The 8,827-nt window shown below is 45.8% G+C and overlaps 1 protein-coding gene across 3 annotated transcripts in view; it reads left to right on the top strand.

The window, feature by feature from the left end:
* Positions 1-6,869: 6,869 nt before the first annotated feature.
* The window catches only part of LOC139767398 (solute carrier family 35 member F3), a 516,425-nt gene continuing 514,467 nt past the window's right edge, over positions 6,870-8,827 (top strand). For all 3 annotated transcript variants that reach the window (XR_011717126.1, XM_071696736.1, XM_071696741.1), the window contains exon 1: positions 6,870-7,243. The gene's annotated coding sequence lies outside the window, so the exon portion shown is untranslated. The remainder of the gene's footprint in view (positions 7,244-8,827) is intronic.

Below are 8,827 nucleotides of genomic sequence, written 5' to 3'. Positions count from 1 at the left end.
ACCATCACAAAAAGCCTTGCCAGGATCCGATGGTCTCTTGCTGCTTGATTTCATATGTAATTGGTTGCCTTGCATTTCTTCGTATCAGGACACAGAGAGAAGTAAGAAAGCCAGAGGGAAGGACTTTACATGGCTAAGACTAATGCTAAAGTTTATCAAATGTTTTATAGACGTCGAGGGTCACGATAGAGGATTCCTCTGAACCTCTCAGAGAGGACTAAAGCTGAGACATTGGAGAGGTCATCAGTAGATCTTGCACCACAACAGCCACGTCAGTGATAAAAAAGAACGGAAAATAGATTCTAAAAAAAAGAACGGAAAATGGATTCTAAAAAAAGAACGGAAAATGGATTCTAAAAAAGAACGGAAAATGGATTCTTCTAAAAAAAAAGAACGGAAAATAGATTCTAAAAAAAGAACGGAAAATGGATTCTATAGAAAGAACGGAAAATGGATTTTAAAAAAAGAACGGAAAATGGATTTTAAAAAAAGAACGGAAATTGGATTCTAAACGGTTAAAAAAGTGAGAGTGAAGGAGAGTTGAAAAAAAAAAATGTATAATTGGAGACAGCAAAAGTAAGTTAAAGGTGTTGCAAGGATTATCTATCATTGGGATGGGCTGCACCGAGGAAGAGTTTGCGTTGTAAAGAGTCGAAGTAGACCAGCGAGTTCGGAGCAAGTTCAGAACACGCCACTTGGGCAAGACGCGTTATGCCATCAGGATCATACACGCGTAACTGGGACAGTACTTGGTAGACTATGACAATAATAACCATTGATTTTATATCGTCAGTCATGTTCGTAGTGCACCCGCCCGTGTTGCGAGGCTGGACACTTCACGCTGTTCCAGTCACACGTACTTCAACCGATTCAGTTCATGATTTTTCCCGTCACTCGATATTCCATCAAGAGTTAACGATCCCCACAAAATATTCCAGGTCCACTTCCACCACACACACACACACACACACACACACACACACACACACACATAAAATCCAGTTATATTTATTGAAGTTATCGAATTCTTCTCATTTACATAACTGAAGATGTTCACGTATTCGCGTGGCTCTGGGTACACGAGCCTTAGCGGGTCTTTGGCACTCGTGGAAACAACGAACCAGGATCTTTCCACCTGATCAGTCAGCTGCTGAACGCCCCATCTGCCTGCCGTTCAGAGACATCGCCTCAGACGTATCGAGATTCGCAGGTCACATGAGACCGGCAGAGCCATGATCCTCCCCCCCATCATTTCCCCGTCTCGTACTCGCAATATCCTCACCCTGTACCTGGATCAGCCAGGCTTCGCTGCGGAACTCGCCTCTGTAAGACTTTTCCCCGATTAGTTTTCGCCAGACATGACGACTTCCTTCGACGACAAAAGCTCTCAGGATGACTCCTCGGGAAATCTTGGTCTGACGTCCTCCGCGATCGCTCAGTGAGGTTCCTGCCTCCCCCCCGGCCATTCCGCCTTCCAGGCCAACCTTTTCCATCGAGCCAATATTGGCTGGAATGATGAGACATACCCCCCCCCCCCCCCCACCCACACACACACACACCGTGTTGCAGTGCGGTACAGGCTTCCCGTCGTAGAAACCCATAACAAACTCATGTTCGTCAGTTGGCAGAATGCTTGGCTCTGAGGTCACGACACTGTGGCAAGTGGGGAGAACCCAGCCCACCCACCGGCGCCTCAGCTACAGTTACCACTCCCTCACCTGCTCGGAGGACTCGAACTCCTCCGAGCTGTCATCCTCTCACTCCGTTTGTGGCAACAAGGGTGAGAACGACCAACCCGCTGCTCCGTCATCTCGTCTTCCCGCACTTCAGATCCGCCCGATGTGGACAACAGGAGGGTAGCGTTTGGCGTCTAGACTGTCCGGGTATGCTACCCTCCTTCGTAAGGAAGTTGAAGCCTACTTCCGATATGTCCCTCATTGGTCGAGACCCACATACCACGGCCTCTTCGTTATAACATGATGCACTCGCTCCCTCTACCCATCAGCCAGTATGGAGGATCCGCATCTTCTCTTGTTCCAAGTGTAAACTGAACAGGCTATAGGAGGACCGCCGGAGTCTGCCATGAAGATGAAAGTATCCGACGCCAATACTGAAATGGTCTTCATCCTTAACACAAGTATCACTTCTGCCCTGGACACCTTTATGACTCGATCTATGAATCACATCACCTCCCCGGTCCCTCTATAGATCACCACCCACGTCTTACAACAGCTCAACGCATCGTATCATTATTTACCTGCAGCCAAACCCACCGCCACACTGTTAACTAAAACGCCAAACCAAGACCAAACCCCTTCACCTCCCTTGCTCCCTCCGCAGTCATGACGTGTGAAACATCTGCCGCCAGTTATCCTCCTCTTTATTCCTCCGTCACCTAAAATCTTCCTAAGATGTCTCTTGTACAAATGGATTCCGGGACTCTACCTCCCGCCACAGACCGTCACGACCTCTTGTTTACAATCCCTCCGTCATAGTTACTGCCCATCGCGAGAAGATAATATCTTTTCTTTCCTGGAACACTAGGAGTCTTCCTGGCCGTTACAGTGACTTTAAACACTTTAGAAAATACAAAACTGTGGTGGTCTGTCTGCAAGAACTCTACTTCGCACCCACTGGCCTCTTAACTCGCCATCCCAGCGACAAGAACTTCTCATTTACGTCAGGAAAACGTCCTCCACCACCACCTGGTTCAACACGGCCAGACAAACTCTTCCTTGCAGGTCCAACAACTGTTTAATCCTCCAGCTGACCAGAGATCCTTGTGGTTCTGTAACATGTGTGTATTCTAGGCATCATTGACCCATTCAACGAAAACTGGGTCAATATCTATAAAAGGGACTTTCATGCCCCACACCCCCTGCCTCTGGAGACTTGAAAGTCACCAACGAGGGCATTATTCTTAGTTGTATAATTTAAGACACTGGGTTTAGACACAGCTCCTGCTGCTCACCTACGTCACATGGGAGGAAGAAATCTAGATGTCGCCCCAGGCGGTGATCTCGTCGATCAAAACGCACAGGTGGGTCACCGTCCCGACCTTTCACCATCCTAGTTTCGTATCCCATTTCCAGTTTTTTTCTCACAAGTAGTCTTGACTCTCATCTCTCCTTCAACCCACCATCCGAAGCCTCTCTTAATACGGCACAGAACGTTAATATTGATCTTGTCTGTAACATCCGCCTCTTACGAGCAGGATCTCGTAGGTCGCCTTCCATCTGAGTCATCGTTACATACATTCCTTCAACCCTCGACGGTATACTGACGCACCACTGCCCAGTATATCATCCAACAGTGCCCAGATGTTTACCCGGAAAGATGCACCACCCAGGAGGGTAAACAGCTGAAGGGGGAGAGGGGCCTTTGAACTGAGTACTGGTAAACTTTACTCGGATGCATCAATGGTCACACAACTTTCATCGTTATGTGGAAGAAAATAAGAGATGTCACTGTCTAGCAGCAACCCCTAAGCCTCCCCGCGACGACTCCACAACCCCAGTGAAGGAACTGAAGTTCTACCTCAAACAGGGTCACAGAAGGTATCCCAACTCAGCTTTCCTCGGCACGTCCTGGACCTACCATGTGAAGATGGTCCCCGACGCCAGGCAAACATCATCACAGTCTTCACTTCGGAGTCCCTCATAAGCCTTAAGGCCATTATGACAGCGGAACTCCGACTGACCCTTCTCAGAGGCAAAGCCTTAACCCCCAGGATGGTCGTGTTACCTGCCTCACCCTCCTCCTACTGGCTTAAGTCCCTGGCAACCCACAATCCTGACTCTATAACCTTAACTACAAGGAAGGTCACTTCTCCGGCAGCCTGGACCACAAGCGCTGCTTTCCCAAACCCCAAACCAAACTCGAGGACTTTCGTCCCATCTGGCAAGTCGTGGAGAGGATCCTGCTGCCTCGCCTCCTTGAGCTTATTGCCGCTCGCTTCTTGGTACCACACTTGGGTGACTTCCTTCCACATCGCAATCCGCATCACTGCTTTCTTGCGCTACTGAGGCATCTTCAACCAGATTCCTGTACAGCTTTTATTGATCTCAAAGCAGCTTTCTGTATAGCCCACTGAAATGTCATCTCGGGTCATTCCACCTTTAGGTTGGAGGCCGACTCTACACCAGGATCATCAGCACATGTTCCCCAGTCGTGGTTCTAGGGCTCTCAACATGGCCGATAGTGACTTCAGGACCTCCCGCCCATCGTGACGAGATGTACATAGTCCCGTATCGTAGTTCACCGTCCTCATGAACGGTTTTTGGACTTCTAGACCCACTACCTGCAAACTCGCCATTCCTTAGTCCACACAACTGGTAAACACCCTCCTCCTCAACTGGCAGACAACCATATACTCAACTCTCAACCGGCAGACACCCACCTCATCCTTGGCCCCACCGCCTGCCGTCACCCACCTGTTTAGTCCACCTGCTCTTCCTTTGCGGAAGCTGCACGTATGACCGTTACAACACCACCAACAACCCCGAGACAACCCAGCGTTGTGTGCAGGTCACCGTGACGAGTGTAAAAGATTACTACGGTCTATCTGGAGGTTTATAATCTCGCCTTCCCCCCCAACCACCCGTACATCTGAGGAACCTCAGGACTCACTTCCCACAACCCAGCCATTTGTGACGGGAGCCAAATAGCCAGCATCACCGTTGTTGGAGCCTTCCTCCTCACTTGCAGGTGTTACCCAGTAATGCCCTTTCAGTCCACCTCGATTTCCTCATTGGAACAGACAGCCTGTCCCTCGACGTCAGTCGTAACAAGGTTTTCCGTATCATCTGAAGGCTCGTCATCGTCCACGAGTGTCGTCAGCAGTGTCTTATTTCACTCGAGAGGGACGCAGACCGGCTCTTCCGCTGACTGTGGGTTGAGAGGGACGCTACCTGGCTGCAGTGCTGACTGTGGGTGGAGAGGGACTCTGCCTGTCTCTCTCCCTCAGACCTTCAGCAATCCCTCGCTGCTGTAGATCCCAGTTCGCCACGTACGTGTACACCAAGTACATCCCAACTGTATATATGTCAAACTTCCGAAATGTAGGGAAACGAGCTTTGGGACGCTGCTCGGCTCTTAAAAGGAATGAGCGCTTACAATGACCCTTTGTTTAACATTTTTTTCATTGATGAATGATAATATGCCTTACAGAAATCTTGAATACTTATGAAAATATGTACTTATATAATCAGGTTAAAGTGAACAGGACGTAAATAGTGGTTGCAATAAAGCTGCATGTTAACGAAAACATTATCTATAAAAGATCGGAAATTGTTGACAAGTTTGCCACCTTCCAAGTACCTGATTGGAAGGGTTATTTTTCCTGTTGGAAGACGAGTAGAAATTACTGTTTTGATTGTAAAGGCGAGGAAGAGTCAATCTTAATGTTGTATAACGAAAGAGGAACTGGGTCCTGGGATGGTGTTCAAGCACTGATGAAAGTAATGGAAGTGTTGCTAACGATAAAGTGGGGATGTTTACATGAAGGACGTTGCTGGATGTTGGCAGTCTGTTTACATGTCTCACGTTGTTTACAAAGATGGCATCATTGTTGACATTTAGTAGACTAAATGTGCTTTTGGAGATTACCAAAAAGATCTCCTTCAACATTGAGAGAAGAACAAAGTAAAATGTGCACGTCAGATGCAGAAACTGTGAAAAGAAAAGATATATGGACGTTCCTCTCAGAGAATGGGTGAGTTAGTTTCAGAAAATGTTTAGTGTAGAAATTCAGCTGGTTGTCTGTATGTGTTTCACAGAAAATGGGTAGCATTCAACAGGTAAGCTCTGAATCCAGTGGAGACCGACCATCCATCTCCTGGGGGTAGAAACATGACGATACTTTACGTTAAGCAGATCTGCCTTTCTTCATAATTTTCACCAAAGCTCCTCAGACAAAGAAGGTAAGGCGCTTTTTTCCATCGATTACGAGGAATGTAAAATATGTACATATGCATCTATGTATTCTTTTTTTTCATCCATCGTCATGTTCATGTTGCCAACAACCATCTCTCTCGGCTGTACAGATTTAGCAGCTGTGAGAGCAGGCGACGAATGCTCAACAAACATACAAAGACGTCGCACCGCTGCACACAAACAGAAGTTAAAGGCCATCTAGGCTTACGTTAATTACATAGGTATTCAAAATACATTTTGGTTCTGTGACCTTCCGCTTGATGAACGTTAGCGTACCAGTATTTCGGATTAGTATGGGTCGTTACAACAACAACAACTGTAACGTGAGGCCGTTACTCATTAACCTCGTTACTGGATGTTTGAGTAGCACTTATCACGTGTGTATGAGTACCAACACTATTGATCATTCTGCCTCCGAAACACAGGGGAGGTTAGCAAGGCCGCTCGCTTAACCAATGAATATCGTGCTGCTGGGACTCTCTGTATTTCTATTGGTTCCTGCACCGCGCGGAGGGTTTTGCGAGGCAGGGATAAGACACTTGCGCATGTGCGGGCTGGCATAAAAGCTGATTTTGAAACAATGAGGTGGACTACAGGTGGTGAGAGTCTGTCATCTTGATATTGGGTAATACAATCTTATGTTGTAGTCAGACATGGCCGTCATCACACCAGCAGTCGTAAAACGAGGGAAATATTACTTAACGTTGATGTACTGAAGGACGTGCCTTCGCACTTTCGTTAAATCATATAACCTCGGTTTTTCAAATGTATTTATGTATTCAAATATTACACATTACTTGCGATAGAGGAAAGTGACTCGGTGATATATTCAAACCGAGAGAATTGGGATGACTACATAAATAAATGTAGGTAAGGTGAGTGCGCGAGATGTTGAATGACTAGAGCCGTGCGAGTGCAGGAGGTGGGTCAGAGTGTCGCTGGCCGCCGTGGTGTGCACACGCGTCTTGTCCTTACACCACCTGTGGCTCTCTGGTTGTCAGTTGCTTACCAATTACCCCCGCTTTGAAGTGTTTTAAGAGACTAATCGCTAGAAAAGGATAATTAAGAGTAAAAGATACTGAAAGTTATGAGAGAAACAGTGAGCATTTGAAAATAGATTTCAAGGGTTGTGATTTTTAAATCCCACTTGTGTGGCGAGTCAGCTGTGGCTGTGGGACTCAGGAGAGGAGTGGTGCAGCATCCGTTGCCTCAGCCCCCCCTCTCCGTGACCGTGACATTGAGGCCCGGGGTCTCGTTGGGTCTGCCGTGGCAATAGGCATCAACAGCACAACCAGGGAGCACTTGTAAGGTAAGGTAGACCTTGACCGTGTGACGTCGTAAGTCGAAAGGAAAGGTTAGGTTCAATTATTCACTGAGAATGTGGTCAAGGACCTGATGTGGATGGGGGGAACACACGGTCGTTGTGGAGATGCATGAGGCGTCATGCAGTGTTATCCTAACCTTCTCATGTCTCAGATATATATATGTTGAGAGTAGAGTCGCTTGCAGGATGCCTTGTGTACTGTTATACTCTTGAATGTGTCAGGTATGTTAGTGACGCTAGTCTGTTAACATGATTTATAAATGTTAGATATTAAAGTTCGATGTTGCAAGGATGATCTTACGATTATTGTAATCAGAGGGGAATTGTAGAAACGAAAGTACGAAGCTAGGGGAACGACCGATTGATTATTGGCAAAGCTTTTCATGTTATAACCTTTTTGTGAGGATGGTGTAGACGACGCTTCTTCAGTGATGGTGTCGTGTAAACATTTGCGGTATGATGCATGTCTCATTACCACGGGTACCAGAGACCAAGAAGTTGGGACTGATGAGGCAGTGGTTTGGTTCTCCGTGTGGGAAAGTGTGTTTCTTTTACCGCATTCGTGCTGCAGGCGATTAGTTAAGGGGGGGAATGATCACATGACAAGCAAAAGACTTATCCATTGAAGTTTAGTATAACCTTTTGGTCTTGTTAGATTTCTAGTTTAGCGTATGAATCAAACCTTACAGGTTATAATATAGTTTCTAGTTTTTTTCTTTTAACTAGTAAACTTGTGAGATAAGTTGCAGTTCGACAGTGTACGATGCTCAAACAGCCGAAGCTAATATAGGTTTTCTTATGGTCAGTAGGTAAGACGTAACATGAATGGATTTTCGCAGTTCACAGTGTTGAAACACTTTGGGAAAACCAGAAAAGTTTTCTTCAGTTTACACTTCTGAGGAACTTAAACACTGTAGGTTAAATCTAGTTTACAATATCGAATTTGTCAAAATCTAATCCAGTGTAGGTTAGGTAAAGATTATTTTTTTTTTTTTTGTAACGTTACGCGTATGTTTCCGAGCCATTTTTTTTCTTTGCGGCAATCAAGTGGTCTTAGAATACATAGTGGTCTTGGAATCATCCTCAAAATTAAGCATTTAAAACCATTTCGGACATTAGCGAATTTTTGGATTTTGTCTTGCAATCGGTAGAATAGACAACTTAAGACCTTTTTCTTCTATAATATTTCTCCCGCAAATTATTAGGTGTGTTACTTTTGATTTGGTTGAAACTGTTTTCCATTTTTTTTTTGTCTTTCTGAACGATTGTGACCTTCACTTCTATCACAAATCTCTACATTTTCTGATTTCCTCGTCCTAAAACCTCCGTTACCATTCAGTGTCCCCCACTATCGTTAGATAATGGAGGGATATCTCAAAGGGCCGAGTGATTTGTGGTAAAAGTGAAGGTCAGAAACACATCAACAAACACCGGGAAAAAACATAATTTCAACTTTCAAACAAGTAGATGTCCAGAACGGTAAACCCATTTTGATGTAGCTGCAGGGCAGGGTACAGGAACAGCGTCTCTTTTCGTTGAAATTACAGACACTCTCTTCATCGTTGAAGG

This window comes from Panulirus ornatus, chromosome 4, assembly GCF_036320965.1.
Source record: "Panulirus ornatus isolate Po-2019 chromosome 4, ASM3632096v1, whole genome shotgun sequence".
NCBI classification, from domain to species: Eukaryota; Metazoa; Arthropoda; class Malacostraca; order Decapoda; family Palinuridae; genus Panulirus; species Panulirus ornatus.
Note: the sequence above shows the minus strand (reverse complement) of the source record. Positions and strands in the feature narration are given on the sequence as shown.